The following is a 13,678-nucleotide window of genomic DNA, read 5'->3' as shown; positions in this document are numbered from 1 at the left end:
ACTTGAATTGTCCATAAAAGAATGACTTCAATTGGGTGTTAAGCCTTTGTAACTTTAAATGCATAAAAGGGAATCCCATGTCCAAAAAGAGTGTTATAGAATATATTTAAAAGTTTAGTCCTGCCTTGGAGTAGCTTGCCCTCATTAATTCGTTCTACTATCTTGATCTTATTCTGTCCCAGGTGTGCAGACAACCCATCTACTTCCCCAAATCAAGTTCTTTTTTTTTTCCTCTGATTATTTTTTTTAATTTATTATTTTATTTTTTATTTTTTGCTTTATAACAAATTTAATCAGTTAAACATATACATATGTTCCCATATACCCTCCCTTTTGCGTTTCCCTCCCACCCTCCCTATCCCACCCCTCCAGGCAGTCACAAAGCACCGAGCTGATCTCCCTGTGCTATGCGGCTGCTTCCCACTAGCTATCTACCTTACGTTCGGTAGTGTATATATGTCCATGCCGCTCTTTCACTTTGTCACAGCTTACCCTTCCCCCTCCCCATATCCTCAAGTCCATTCTCTAGTAGGTCTGTGTCTTTATTCCTGTCTTACCCCTATGTTCTTCATGACATTTTTTCCCCTAAATTCCATATATATGTGTCAGCATACAGTATTTGTCTTTCTCTTTCTGACTTACTTCACTCCGTATAACAGACTCTAGGTCCATCCACCTCATTACAAATAGCTCAATTTCATTTCTTTTTATGGCTGAGTAATATTCCATTGTATATATGTGCCACATCTTCTTTATCCATTCATCCAATGATGGACAGTTAGGTTGTTTCCATCTCCGGGCTATTGTAAATAGGGCTGCTATGAACATTTTGGTACATGTCTCTTTTTGAATTATGGTTTTCTCAGGGTATATGCCCAGTAGTGGGATTGCTGGGTCATATGGTAGTTCTATTTGTAGATTTTTAAGGAACATCCATACCGTTCTCCATAGTGGCTGTACCAATTCACATTCCCACCAGCAGTGCAAGAGTGTTCCCTTTTCTCCACACCCTCTCCAGCATTTAATGTTTCTAGATTTTTTGATGATGGCCATTCTGACTGGTGTGAGATGATATCTCATTGTAGTTTTGATTTGCATTTCTCTAATGAGTAAAGATGTTGAGCATCCTTTCATGTGTTTGTTGGCAGTCTGTATATCTTCTGTGGAGAAATGTCTATTTAGGTCTTCTGCCCATTTTTGGATTGGGTTGTTTGTTTTTTTGTTATTGAGCTGCATGAGCTGCTTATAAATTTTGGAGATTAATCCTTTGTCAGTTGCTTCATTTGCAAATATTTTATCCCATTCTGAGGGTTGTCTTTTGGTCTTGTTTATGGTTTCCTTTGCTGCATACAAGCTTTGAAGTTTCATTAGGTCCCATGTGTTTATTTTTGTCTTTATTTCCATTTCTCTAGGAGGTGGGTCAAAAAGGATCTTGCTGTGATTTATGTCATAGAGTGTTCTGCCTATGTTTTCCTCTAAGAGTTAGATAGTGTCTGGCCTTACATTTAGGTCTTTAATCCATTTTGAGCTTATTTTTGTGTATGGTGTTAGAGAGTGATCTAATCTCATACTTCTACATGTCCCTGTCCAGTTTTCCCAGCACCACTTATTAAAGAGACTGTCCTTTCTCCACTGTACATTCCTGCCTCCTTTATCAAAGATAAGGTGACCATATGTCCGTGGGTTTATCTCTGGGCTTTCTATCCTGTTCCATTGATCTATCTTTTTGTTTTTGTGCCAGTACCATACTGTCTTGATTACTGTAGCTTTGTAGTATAGTCTGAAGTCAGGGAGCCTGATTCCTCCAGCTCCATTTTTCGTTCTCAAGATTGCTTTGGCTATTCGGGGTCTTTTGTGTTTCCATACAAATTGTGAAATGTTTTGTTCTAGTTCTGTGAAAAATGCCAGTGGTAATTTGATAGGGATTGCATTGAATCTGTAGATTGCCTTGGGTAGTAGAGTCATTTTCACAATGTGGATTCTTCCAATCCAAGAACATGGTACATCTCTCCATCTATTTGTATCATCTTTAATTTCTTTCATCAGTGTCTTATAATTTTCTGCATACAGGTCTTTTGTCTCTTTAGGTAGGTTTATTCCTAGATATTTTATTCTTTTTGTTGCAATGGTAAATGGGAGTGTTTCCTTGATTTCAATTTCAGATTTTTCATCATTAGTATATAGGAATGCCAGAGATTTCTGTGCATTAATTTTGTATCCTGCAATTTTACCAAATTCATTGATTAGCTCTAGTAGTTTTCTGGTAGCATCTCTAGGATTCGCTATGTATAGTATCATGTCATCTGCAAACAGTGACAGCTTTACTTCTTCTTTTCTGATTTGGATTCCTTTTATTTCCTTTTCTTCTCTGATTGCTGTGGCTAAAACTTCCAAAACTAGGTTGAATAAGAGTGGTGAGAGTGGAAAACCTTGTCTTGTTCCTGATCTTAGTGGAAATGGTTTCAGTTTTTCACCATTGAGGATGATGCTGGCTGTGGGTTTGTCATATATGGCCTTTATTATGTTGAGGAAAGTTCCCTCTATGCCTACTTTCTGCAGGGTTTTTATCATAAATGGGTGTTGAATTTTGTCAAAAGCTTTCTCTGCATCTATTGAGATGATCATACGGTTTTTCTCCATCAATTTGTTAATATGGTGTATCTCATTGATTGATTTGTGTATATTGAAGAATCCTTGCATTCCTGGAATAAACCCCACTTGATCATGGTGTATGATCCTTTGAATGTGCTGTTGGATTCTGTTTGCTAGTATTTTGTGGAGGATTTTTGCATCTATGTTCATCAGTGATATTGGCCTGTAGTTTTCTTTCTTTGTGACATCCTTGTCTGGTTTTGGTATCAAGGTGATGGTGGTCTCGTAGAATGAGTTTGGGAGTGTTCCTCCCTCTGCTATATTTTGGAAGAGTTTCAGAAGGATAGGTGTTAGCTCTTCTCTAAATGCTTGATAGAATTCGCCTGTGAAGCCATCTGGTCCTGGGCTTTTGTTTGTTGGAAGATTTTTTTATCACAGTTTCAATTTCAGTGCTTGTGATTGGTCTGTTCATATTTTGTATTTCTTCCTGATTCAGTCTTGGCAGGTTGTGGATTTCTAAGATTTTGTCCATTTCTTCCAGGCTGTCGATTTTATTGGCATAGAGTTGCTTATAGTAATCTCTCATGATCTTTTGTATTTCTGCAGTGTCAGTTGTTACTTCTCCTTTTTCATTTCTAATTCTATTGATTTGAATCTTCTCCCTTTTTTTCTTGCTGAGTCTGGCTAATGGTTTATCAATTTTGTTTATCTTCTCAAAGAACCAGCTTTTAGTTTTATTGATCTTTGCTATCGTTTCCTTCATTTCTTTTTCATTTATTTCTGATCTGATTTTTATGATTTCTCTCCTTCTGCTAACTTTGGGATGTTTTTGTTCTTCTTTCTCTAATTGCTTTAGGTGCAAGGTTAGGTTGTTTATTCGAGATGTTTCCTATTTCTTAAGGTGGGATTGTATTGCTATAAACTTCCCTCTTAGAACTGCTTTTGCTGCATCCCATAGGTTTTGGGTCGTCGAGTCTCCATTGTCATTTGTTTCTAGGTATTTTTTAATTTCCTCTTTGATTTCTTCAGTGATCACTTCGTTATTAAGTAGTGTATTGTTCAGCCTCCATATGTTTGTATTTTTTACAGCTCTTTTCCTGTAATTGATATCTAGTCTCATAGCATTGTGGTCGGAAAAGATACTTGATACAATTTCAATTTTCTTAAATTTACCGAGGCTTGATTTGTGACCCAAGATATGATCTATCCTAGAGAATGTTCCATGAGCACTTGAGAAAAATGTGTATTCTGTTGTTTTTGGATGGAATGTCCTATAAATATCAATTAAGTCCATCTTGTTTAATGTATCATTTAAAGCTTGCGTTTCCTTATTTATTTTCATTTTGTATAATCTGTCCATTGGTGAAAGTGGGGTTTAAAATCCCCTACTATGATTGTATTACTGTCGATTTCTCCTTTTATGGCTGTTAGTATTTACCTTATGTATTGAGGTGCTCCTATGTTTGGTGCATAAATATTTACAATTGTTATATCTTCTTCTTGGATCGATCCCTTTATCATTACGTAGTGTCCTTCTTTGTCTCTTCTAGTAGTCTTTATTTTAAAGTCTATTTTGTCTGATGTGAGAATTGCTACTCCAGCTTTCTTTTGGTTTCCATTTGCATGGAATATCTTTTTCCATCCCCTTATTTTCAGTCTGTATGTGTCTCTAGGTCTGAAATGGGTCTCTTGTAGACAGCATATATATGGGTCTTGTTTTTGTATCCATTCAGACAATCTGTGTTTTTTGGTGGGAGCATTTAGTCCATTTACATTTAAGGTAATTATCGATATGTATGTTCCTATTCCCATTTTCTTAATTGTTTTGGGTTCGTTATTGTAGGTATTTTCCTTCTGTTGTGTTTCTTGCCTAGAGAAGTTCCTTTAGCATTTTTTGTAAAGCTGGTTTGGTGGTGCTGAACTCTCTCAGCTTTTGCTTGTCTGTAAATGTTTTCATTTCTCCATCAAATCTGAATGAGATCCTTGCTGGGTAGAGTAATCTTGGTTGCAGGTTTTTCTCCTTCATCACTTTAATTATGTCCTGCCACTCCCTTCTGGCTTGTAGAGTTTCTGCTGAGAGATCAGCTGTTATCCTGATGGGGATTCCCTTGTGTGTTATTTGTTGTTTTTGCCTTGCTGCTTTTAATATGATTTTTTTGTGTTTAATTTTTGACAGTTTGATTAATATGTGTCTTGGCGTATTTCTCCTTGGATTTATTCTGTATGGGACTCTCTGTGCCTCCTGGACTTGATTAACTATTTCCTTTCCCATATTAGGGAAGTTTTCAACTATAATCTCTTCAAATATTTTCTCAGTCCCTTTCTTTTTCTCTTCTTTTTCTGGAACCCCAATAATTCGAATGTTGGTGTGTTTAATGTTGTCCCAGAGGTCTCTGATACTGTCCTCTTTTCTTTTCATTCTTTTTTCTTTATTTTGCTCTGCATCACTTATTTCCACTATTTTATCTTCCACCTCACTTATCCGTTCTTCTGCCTCAGTTATTCTGCTATTGATCCCATCTAAAGTATTTTTCATTTCATTTATTGTGTTTTTAATCGATGCTTGATTCATCTTTATTTTTTCTAGGTCCTTGTTAACTGTTTCTTGCATTTTGTCTATTCTATTTCCAAGATTTCGGATCTTGGAAATAGAATCTTAGATCATGTTTACCATCATTATTCTGAATTCTTTTCCACGTAGACTGCCTATTACCTCTTCATTTGTTAGGTCTGGTGGGTTTTTATCTTGCTCCTTCTCCTGCTGTGTGTTTTTCTGTCTTCTCATTTTGCTTATGTTACTGTGTTTGGGGTCTCCTTTTTGCAGGCTGCAGGTTCATAGTTCCCATTGTTTTTGGTGTCTGTCCCCAGTGGCTAAGGTTGGTTTAGTGGGTTGTGTAGGCTTCCTGGTGGAGGGGACTAGTGCCTGTGTTCTGGTGGATGAGACTGGATCTTGTCTTTCTGGTGGGCAGGTCCACGTCTGGTGGTGTGGTTTGGGGTGTCTGTGGATTTTTTATGATTTTAGGCCACCTCTCTGCTAGTGGGTGGCGTTGTGTTCCTGTCTTGCTAGTTGTTTGGCATAGGGTGTCCAGCACTGTAGCTTGCTGGTCGTTGAGTGAAGCTGGGTGCTGGTGTTGAGATGGAGATGTCTGGAAGATTTTCGCCGTTTGATATTATGTGGAGCTGAGAGGTCTCTTGTGGACCAGTGTCCTGAAGTTGGCTCTCCCACCTCAAAGGCACAGCACTGACTCCTGGCTCCTCAATTTGGGATGATTTGTTGTCTATTCCTGTATTCCACAGATGCAGGGTACATCAAGTTGATTGTGGAGCTTTAATCCGCTGCTTCTGAGGCTGCTGGGAGAGATTTCCCTTTCTCTTCTTTGTTCTCACAGCTCCTGGGTCTCAGCTTTGGATTTGGCCCCGCCTCTGCGTGTAGGTCGCCGGAGGGCGTCTGTTCTTCGCTCAGACAGGACAGGGTTAAAGGTTCAGCCTCTTTGGGGACTCTGGCTCACTCAGGCTGGGCGAGAGGGAGGGGCACGGAGTGCGGGGCGAGCCTGCAGTGGCAGAGGTCGGCGTGACGTTGCACCAGCCCGAGGTGCACCATGCGTTCTCCCAGGGAAGCTGCCCCTGGATCCCGGGACACCGGCAGTGGTTGGCTGCACAGGCTCCTGGAAGGGCGGTGTGGGCAGTGACCTACGCTCACACACAGGCTTCTTGGCGGCGGCAGCAGCAGCCCCAGCGTCCCACGCCCATCACTGGGCTCCGCGCTTTCAGTCGCGACTCGCGCCCGTCTGTGGAGCCCCTTTAAGCAGCGCTCTTAATCCCCTCTCCTCGCGCACCAGGAAACTAAGAGGGAAGAAAAAGTCTCTTGCCTCTTCGGCAGCTCCAGAGTTTTCCCGGACTCCCTCCCGGCTAGCTGTGGCACATTAGCCCCCTTCAGGCTGAGTTCTCGCCGCCAGCCCCAGTCCTCTCCCTGCTCTCTGACCGAAGCCCGAGCCTCAGCTTCCAGCGCCGCCCGCACCGGCAGGCGAGCAGACAAGCCTCTCGGGCTGGTGAGTGCCGCTCGGCACCGATCCTCTTTGTGGGGATCTCTCCGCTTTGCCCTACCCAGGTATGTGGGGAGTTTCTTGCCTTTTGGGAGGTCTGGGGTCTTCTGCCAGCGTTCAGTAGGTGTTCTCTAGGAGTTGTTCCACGTGTAGCTGTATTTCTGGTGTCCAAATCAAGTTCTTTCTCCTATATTTTTTGCTCCATACCATCTATGCTCTCTTGTCAGATGCAGGCTTGCTTGTGCTTTGGAGAACCTTCTCCCTTTCTCCAGAGGCTGGGTTTGTAGTCCTTTTTTCTCTTCTACCTAACCACTGCTTAGTAGGCTGCAGAATTTTCACTGTAGGTGCTGTGGGCACTGCTTTACTTTTTCTTCTCTATAGAATCTTCTAAGACCTTCTGTGAAACAGGCCCATCTTCTCAGGATAGCTTCCTGCCAGTGGCCCAGAGCAGAGCATCCGTGACCTCTTTGTTCCTCAGAGCATACACCACAGGGTTCAGTAGGGGGGTGACGATGGTGTAGGTCACTGAGATCAGCTGATTCTGATCCTTGGTGTTCTCCGACTTGGGCTTGGGGTAGGCAGTGGAGGCACAGCTATAGTGGACCATGACCACAGTGAGGTGGGAAGTACATGTGGCAAAGGCCTTCTTCTGGACCTTAGCAGAGGCAATTTTAAGGATGGTGGAGATGATGAGGATGTAGGAAATGAAAACCAATCCCATGGGAACCAGGATCACCAGGATACTGATGATTAAAGTCAGGATCTCATTGACAGTTATGTCAGTGCAGGAGAGCTTACTCACAGGTCAGATGTCACAGATGAAGTGGGCCACCTTTGTAACACAGAAAGGTAACCTGAATACAGATGTAACCTGTGTCATGGTTACAATCAGCCCAATGCTTCAGGCCTCCCACACCAGCTGGATGCATGCCCTCTTGTTCATGATGACAGAGTACCTCAAGGGGTTGCAAATGGCCACAAAGCAGTCGTGCACCATTGCTGTGAGCAGGAAGCAGTTGTTGATGGCCAAAATGATGAAGAACATCTGAGTGGCACAACCTGCCAAAGAAATGGGCTGACTCAGTCCTGTGAGGTTACAGAGCATCTTGGGTATAATGATGAGTGTGTACATGGTCTCTGAAGCTGACAGCATGCTGAGGAAGAAGTACATGGGGGTGAGGAGGTGACGATCAAGGCTAATGATGGTTATAATGATGATACTGCCTGCCAAGGTTAACATATACAGTGCAAAGAACATAATAAAGAGGGTGAGCTGGTGCTCATGGAAGCTGGAGAAAACCTGGAAAGTAAACTCACTCACCAAAGTGTGATTCTCTTTCTTCATTAAATCATATATGGCATCTAAGAAAGTAAAAAAATTATATAAGGAACCTAGATTGTTGATTTCTGTCAATAGTAGGCTGGGCAGATTCTTTTGGTTCATCTACTTCAGGTCTCTGCTTATTTATATTCATACCCATGCTCATTTCTTTTGGGAATGAACAGTTGAGTAATGTTCTTTTCTCACTAAGGAAAAAGTACATGGTTTTTAGAGTCAGGTGGTATAAACTCATATTTTAGTCCTATCATGGGCTAAGTTACCTTGGGAAAGGAATTTACATCTCTAAGTCTAGTTTCCTCACCTTTATATGGATGCAATTGTGATAACATCATAGAATTGTTGGTAGAAACATTTTAAACTGTTAAGTATCAACTTATATTAGAATTCAAACAATTATTGAATCCATTCAAGTTCAGTGGTATAATGTCGTGCAGAGCTCCAGGCTCTGTAGCTACCTACTAATTCCCAAGCTTCTAGGATTTAAGGTAGGTAGAGCTCTTGTCACTATGGTTTACACACACTGCATTCTCATTTCAGTCTTTCAATTCTGATGGCACTACTCCTCTCAACTTCTGTGCTACAGTCCTCTTCCTTAGACACTACTCATTTTTCAGAGCTACACAAAGTCCATAACCTCTGTAAAATCCTTTTCTATTCTCTCTCTCTCACCCTGCTCCCTCCCTCCCCCCAGCCCCAAACACGTGTCCTTGAACACGGAGGTAGCATACTAGCTCTTTTGTGTTAAAAGCACCATAGTGCATTTGTGATTACAAAATATGTTCACATACATTATTTAACTTCATCACCATCCAATGGAACAGGGAGGGCGAGGATTATTGTTTCTCTTCAGAAGCAGAGACTGAGGATCAGCTCCTTTTAGGAAATTGCCCGTGGACACACGGGTGTCAAAGGATGAAAATCAAGACTTGAATTCATGTCTTCTGATCCTGTGTCTATTGTTCCTCCCATTACACAAAACTGCATCATAGAACTGTCCCCATCATGGCTAGATTATATAGTCTTTGAGAGTAGGGACCATGTATTTCAACTCTTTATAACCCTATGACCACTGCAATGTAGGGCACAATGTCTGCTGATGGAATCGTTGCGGGTAACTGGTCCATCAAACAAATTGCCTGTTAGAAGGCAGAGTGCTGGGGCACCACAGTGAGCTCTTCTTCAAAGAAGAGGAGTTTTTAGGGCTTTCCTGGTGGTGCAATGGTTGGGAGTCCACCTGCCGGTGCAGGGGACACGGGTTCATGCTCCAGTCCGGGAGGATCTCACATGCCACGGAGCGGCTGGGCCCATGAGTCATGGGCGCTGAGCCTGCGCGTCCGGAGCCTGTGCTCCACAGTGGGAGAGGCCAGAGTGGTGAGAGGCCCACGTACCACAAAAAAAAAAAAGAGGAGTTTTCAATGTTTTTTAACCTCTGTCTCCTTTCCCTCTGTCTATGCCTGTGATAGCAACAAACAACTAAAGAACTGGGCTGAATTTTAACATTGGAATTATAACTCTAGAAGAAAGCTAACACTATAAACATCTAATTGGAAAATATACTGGTAGTGTAATTTTTCTAGTAGCCTTTACCCTATAACTGAACAACATATAATTATGTAATGGGTTAGCTATAAATATAAATTTAATAATAGAATACACGGAGTGGCCTAAAAAGTGCATTTTGCTGGAAGTAAAGCAAATTAGCCGCATTGAAAAATGACTTACTATTGGGTAAATTTCAAAGGCAAACTTCTTTAGTGCTTTTAAGATTAATCTATTTTTCAGAAATATAACATTTTAAACAAAGGAAATCTACAAAAAGGTATTTATAAGGTATTGCTGCACAGTTACGCTTCAACTCCTCCGAGCATGATATGAAAAGAAGTGGAATGAGGTTGAAAAAAAATTTTATGTTAGATGTCAGGGACCATTTCTTAACAGGGAAAGTTGTTTGGCCTTGATGTGTGTACCATGATAAGTAACTGTAAATGTATACTATAAACTATAAACACTTTATAAACAGTGTCTCTGTGGATTATGATTTGTGTGAAGACAAGAATATAGACAAGGAAACAGCTGCTAAGTAGCAGAGTCACATTCTTTATTACCATATTAGTCAAGATAGTGTTTAATTCTGGAAGTCATTATTCCTTAGGATTAGCAGAGGATCTTTGAAAGTGGTAAATTAAGGCTAAAGAAGAACAAAAATTCATATACACCTGGACCCTTTCCAGCTTAATATAATTTGACCTTTAACAACAATAAAACACATACATGTATTTTATTCCTTATGTGGCTACCTCTGTAAATGATTGAAGTCTTTTCCCAAATCTCACTTACTTTTCTTCCTGCAAATCTGTGGCTCAACAGAAAAATGGAGGTAGAGATCAGAAATGTGGCCCATTGGTCACAAGTATTCACAAATCAAGGTCATGAAACAAAGGCACATGGATGTGGTCCTTCTACCTGCTTTAGGGCCAGTGTAGGGCTGGAGGTAAAAGGAAAGTTACAGGGGGCTCCTCAGATACTAGATATTCTCTCCAGCTAGGGGAGGAGTTTTTGACACCCAAGAAAGGCTCTCTGGGGATCACCTCTCAAGGTTTCTGTGTGTCATTCCCTGAGCACCCTCGAGAGTCACACTGGGGCTAGAAGCAAGCAGACGGTCAGTGCCCAGGGACCTTGTTATGTAGAGGGCACATTTACCAGATTATATGGGTTTGTGCTTTAGGACTCTCATGGCACTTTGCACTGCAAGTAGAAACAGCAGTGGCTTATTTGTCGGGTTTTGTTTTTTAAAAAAATATCCTATTTTTATCTAGTTGGGTCTTGGAAAACCATGGTTACAAAGCCCAAGTGAGCTCTAGCTAAGATCTTCTGTCTTGGATTCCAGGAAACTATGCAGCTCTTCCTGTAGTCAAGAACCCTGCTTAATATCTTTTTTTTTCTTCTTCTTCTTTTCTGGAACTAAAACAGTCAATCTGATGATCGTTTCTGTCCTATTGTGGGACTCAGAAATGGTAGACCAAGGCTCAATAGACAGTAGAGACCTCTCCAGAAGGCCAGGAGACCACTGTCTGTGTCTAAAGAAACCTGAGCCAGAATTTCATACCCCAGGCCTGTCCAAGAAAATAGTTAAATGCACAGGGCTTCACAAGCCCAGTCTGGGGTTACCTCCACACTGGTTTCTTGGCCCCAAGTCCAGGCATTTTTTCTCCCCCTAGGAGCATCTTATTCTCACTATTTTCCTCTTTTATATTGGTAAAAGACAAACTGAGGCATATTAAAATTTTTAAGTTTTTTTTTTAAACAAAAATCAATGCAAATTGGGCAGTGCCAAAACAGAAGTTGTTAGGGGTGTCCCAGGACCAGGAACTCAGGGAGAGACTTCTATAAAGAAAAAGGAGAAGCAAATTAAGGAGAGTAATGACTGGCTGTAGTTTAAAGTCTGGTTGGCTTTTTGTGATTGGTTGTCCTGAGGCTTTGATTTTATAACCTGGAGGCATTTCCAGCCTTAGATTTTAGTTTGTTTACATAGGCTGCCATGACATTAGAGGCCCCTCAGTTTGATGGCCTTCTTGTTTAGTTAATTTAACAACATGTACCTTATCTATCTTATGGCCAGATCCTGACAATTCTCCAAGTTAATTTTTCCACACATGGCAAAAAAATGAAGTGCCTGCATTCATACCTTGATAAACTTAAAAAGTGCCCCTTGTACTTGGTTTTGGTTTGTTTTTTGGTTAAGTGGGGGGGGTGGTTTTTTTGGGTTGTTTTTTTGTATTCCTGCTTCTCCTTCTCTACTGAATTTGTGGTAGCTTTTAAATTTAGAAGACTATAGAAAGAAGTGTTTATAGCAAACATGAAGAAGTTTATAATATTTGCTCTTATCCATATCAGTTTCAGAGACATAAGAGGAAATGCTAGCCAAATCAGGTTTTCTTAGAAAACTCAAAACTTTTCATTAAATTATCATTAATGAAGTTAGCATCTCAACTTCTTTTCCTGGCTGTTTGCAGCTGAGTAGTATCTTCATAGCCATTATAGCCTTCAATGTTTTGGGGTCAAAGTATGATTGGATAGTCTTCCATTTTGGGGCCACCCCTGTGATTAAACTTGTTTTTTTTTTTTTCTCTGCTCTAGTGAGAGAAGAGCCAATTTGTCACTCTAGATATCACTGTAAACACAAATCAGCATTGAGGCATAAAGAGGCTCCCTGCCCCCAGTGGGAAGCAGGTAGAAAGCCTCTTTCATAGGAGACAATCAAGACAGCTCTAGCAACACACAACCAGAGTAGGAAGAACTTTGTACTCTTACAATCTGAGCTCTCTGTGAAAAATTAGGAGACCATGCTGTTAGAGGATGCATTAGTGACCTTATTTTTCCTGAGGAGGTATCTTTTTGTTTTAAGAGCTGAAAAGGAAATCTAGCAGAATCCTAGGTTTATGAATAATCAGGAGAGGAAGGACAGTGGTTAGGGTTCTGTTAGGAGGTTGATGGCCAAACAACCTGACTCCTGGTTAGCAGGTCTCTCTGGGTATGGCTGTGAGAACAGCTGAAGTGCTGAGCTAAGGGAAGTGCTGTATTCCTGGGCACTGTGTCCCTGGGTGACTTAACCTCAGCCTAGCGTTGTGTGGGTAGGCTTGTCCGCATGCATGACTGTAGTTATCCACATCCGTGCTTGCTTGTATTGAAACTTGGATGTTCCAGTTAGCGACATAACAAACTACTTGAACTTAGTGTCATAAAGCAACAACAGTCCTTCATCATCCATCTCTGGGAGACTGGTCTCAGTGAGGCTCTTCTCACATCTGGTCTCCCATGTAGCTGTGGTCAGGAGGCAGCGGGGGTTTACTCACTCATGTCGTCAGTCAATGCTAGCTGTTGACTGAAATACCTACACCTAGCCTCTCGAAGTAGCCTGAGCTTCCTCACAGCCTGTGCTCTGGATTCCAAAAGCAAGCACCCCAAGACAAAGAGCCCGACAGAAGCTGTATGATCCTTTATGTCCTGGTCTCAAAAGTCAGGATGTCACAGCATGACTTTCACATCACCATAATTGTCCAGTCAGTCACAGAGACATGCCCAGTCTCAAGGGGAGGGGTACAGACTTTGCTTTGCAATGGGGGTGCAGCACACTAATAGGAGAGCATATGGAATGGGAGATACTGCATCCAGTTTTTGAAAATACAGTCTATTTACTAGAGTGAATTAGCAAATGACCAGGATCTTCTCTTGAACAGTTTAGGCTCACTGTCCTCAAAGGGAAACAGGAAACAAAATAAAAATTAGACTAACCAAACTCCAGGCTCTCCCTACTTAGATGTTTCTGTAAACCTGACCACTCTTTTTTTTTTTTTTTTTTTAGTTCTGAGGAATATTAAATATTTTTTTACATTTATTGTGCACTTTATTTCTATTATTATTACATTGTAATATATAATGAAATAATTATACAACTCACCATAATGCATAAACAGTGGGAGCTCTGAGTTTGTTTTCATTTGCCACTCAATGATAAGTTTTTTTTTTTTAATTGGAGTATAGTTGTTTTACAATGTTGTTAGTTTCTACTGTACCCCAAAGCGGAGTTCCTTGTGCTATACAGCAGGTTCTCATTAGTTATCTATTTTATACATATTAGTGTATATATGTCAATCCCAATCTCCCAATTCATCCCACTCACCCTCTTTCCCCACTTGGTGTC

General features: G+C 41.0%; 1 pseudogene; it reads right to left on the bottom strand.

Moving 5' to 3' along the window:
* Nucleotides 1-7,053: 7,053 nt before the first annotated feature.
* Nucleotides 7,054-13,678, bottom strand: part of LOC132483067 (olfactory receptor 10J1-like) — a 33,453-nt pseudogene continuing 26,828 nt past the window's right edge.

The sequence above is a fragment of the Mesoplodon densirostris genome, chromosome 2, assembly GCF_025265405.1.
Source record: "Mesoplodon densirostris isolate mMesDen1 chromosome 2, mMesDen1 primary haplotype, whole genome shotgun sequence".
NCBI classification, from domain to species: Eukaryota; Metazoa; Chordata; class Mammalia; order Artiodactyla; family Ziphiidae; genus Mesoplodon; species Mesoplodon densirostris.
Note: the sequence above shows the minus strand (reverse complement) of the source record. Positions and strands in the feature narration are given on the sequence as shown.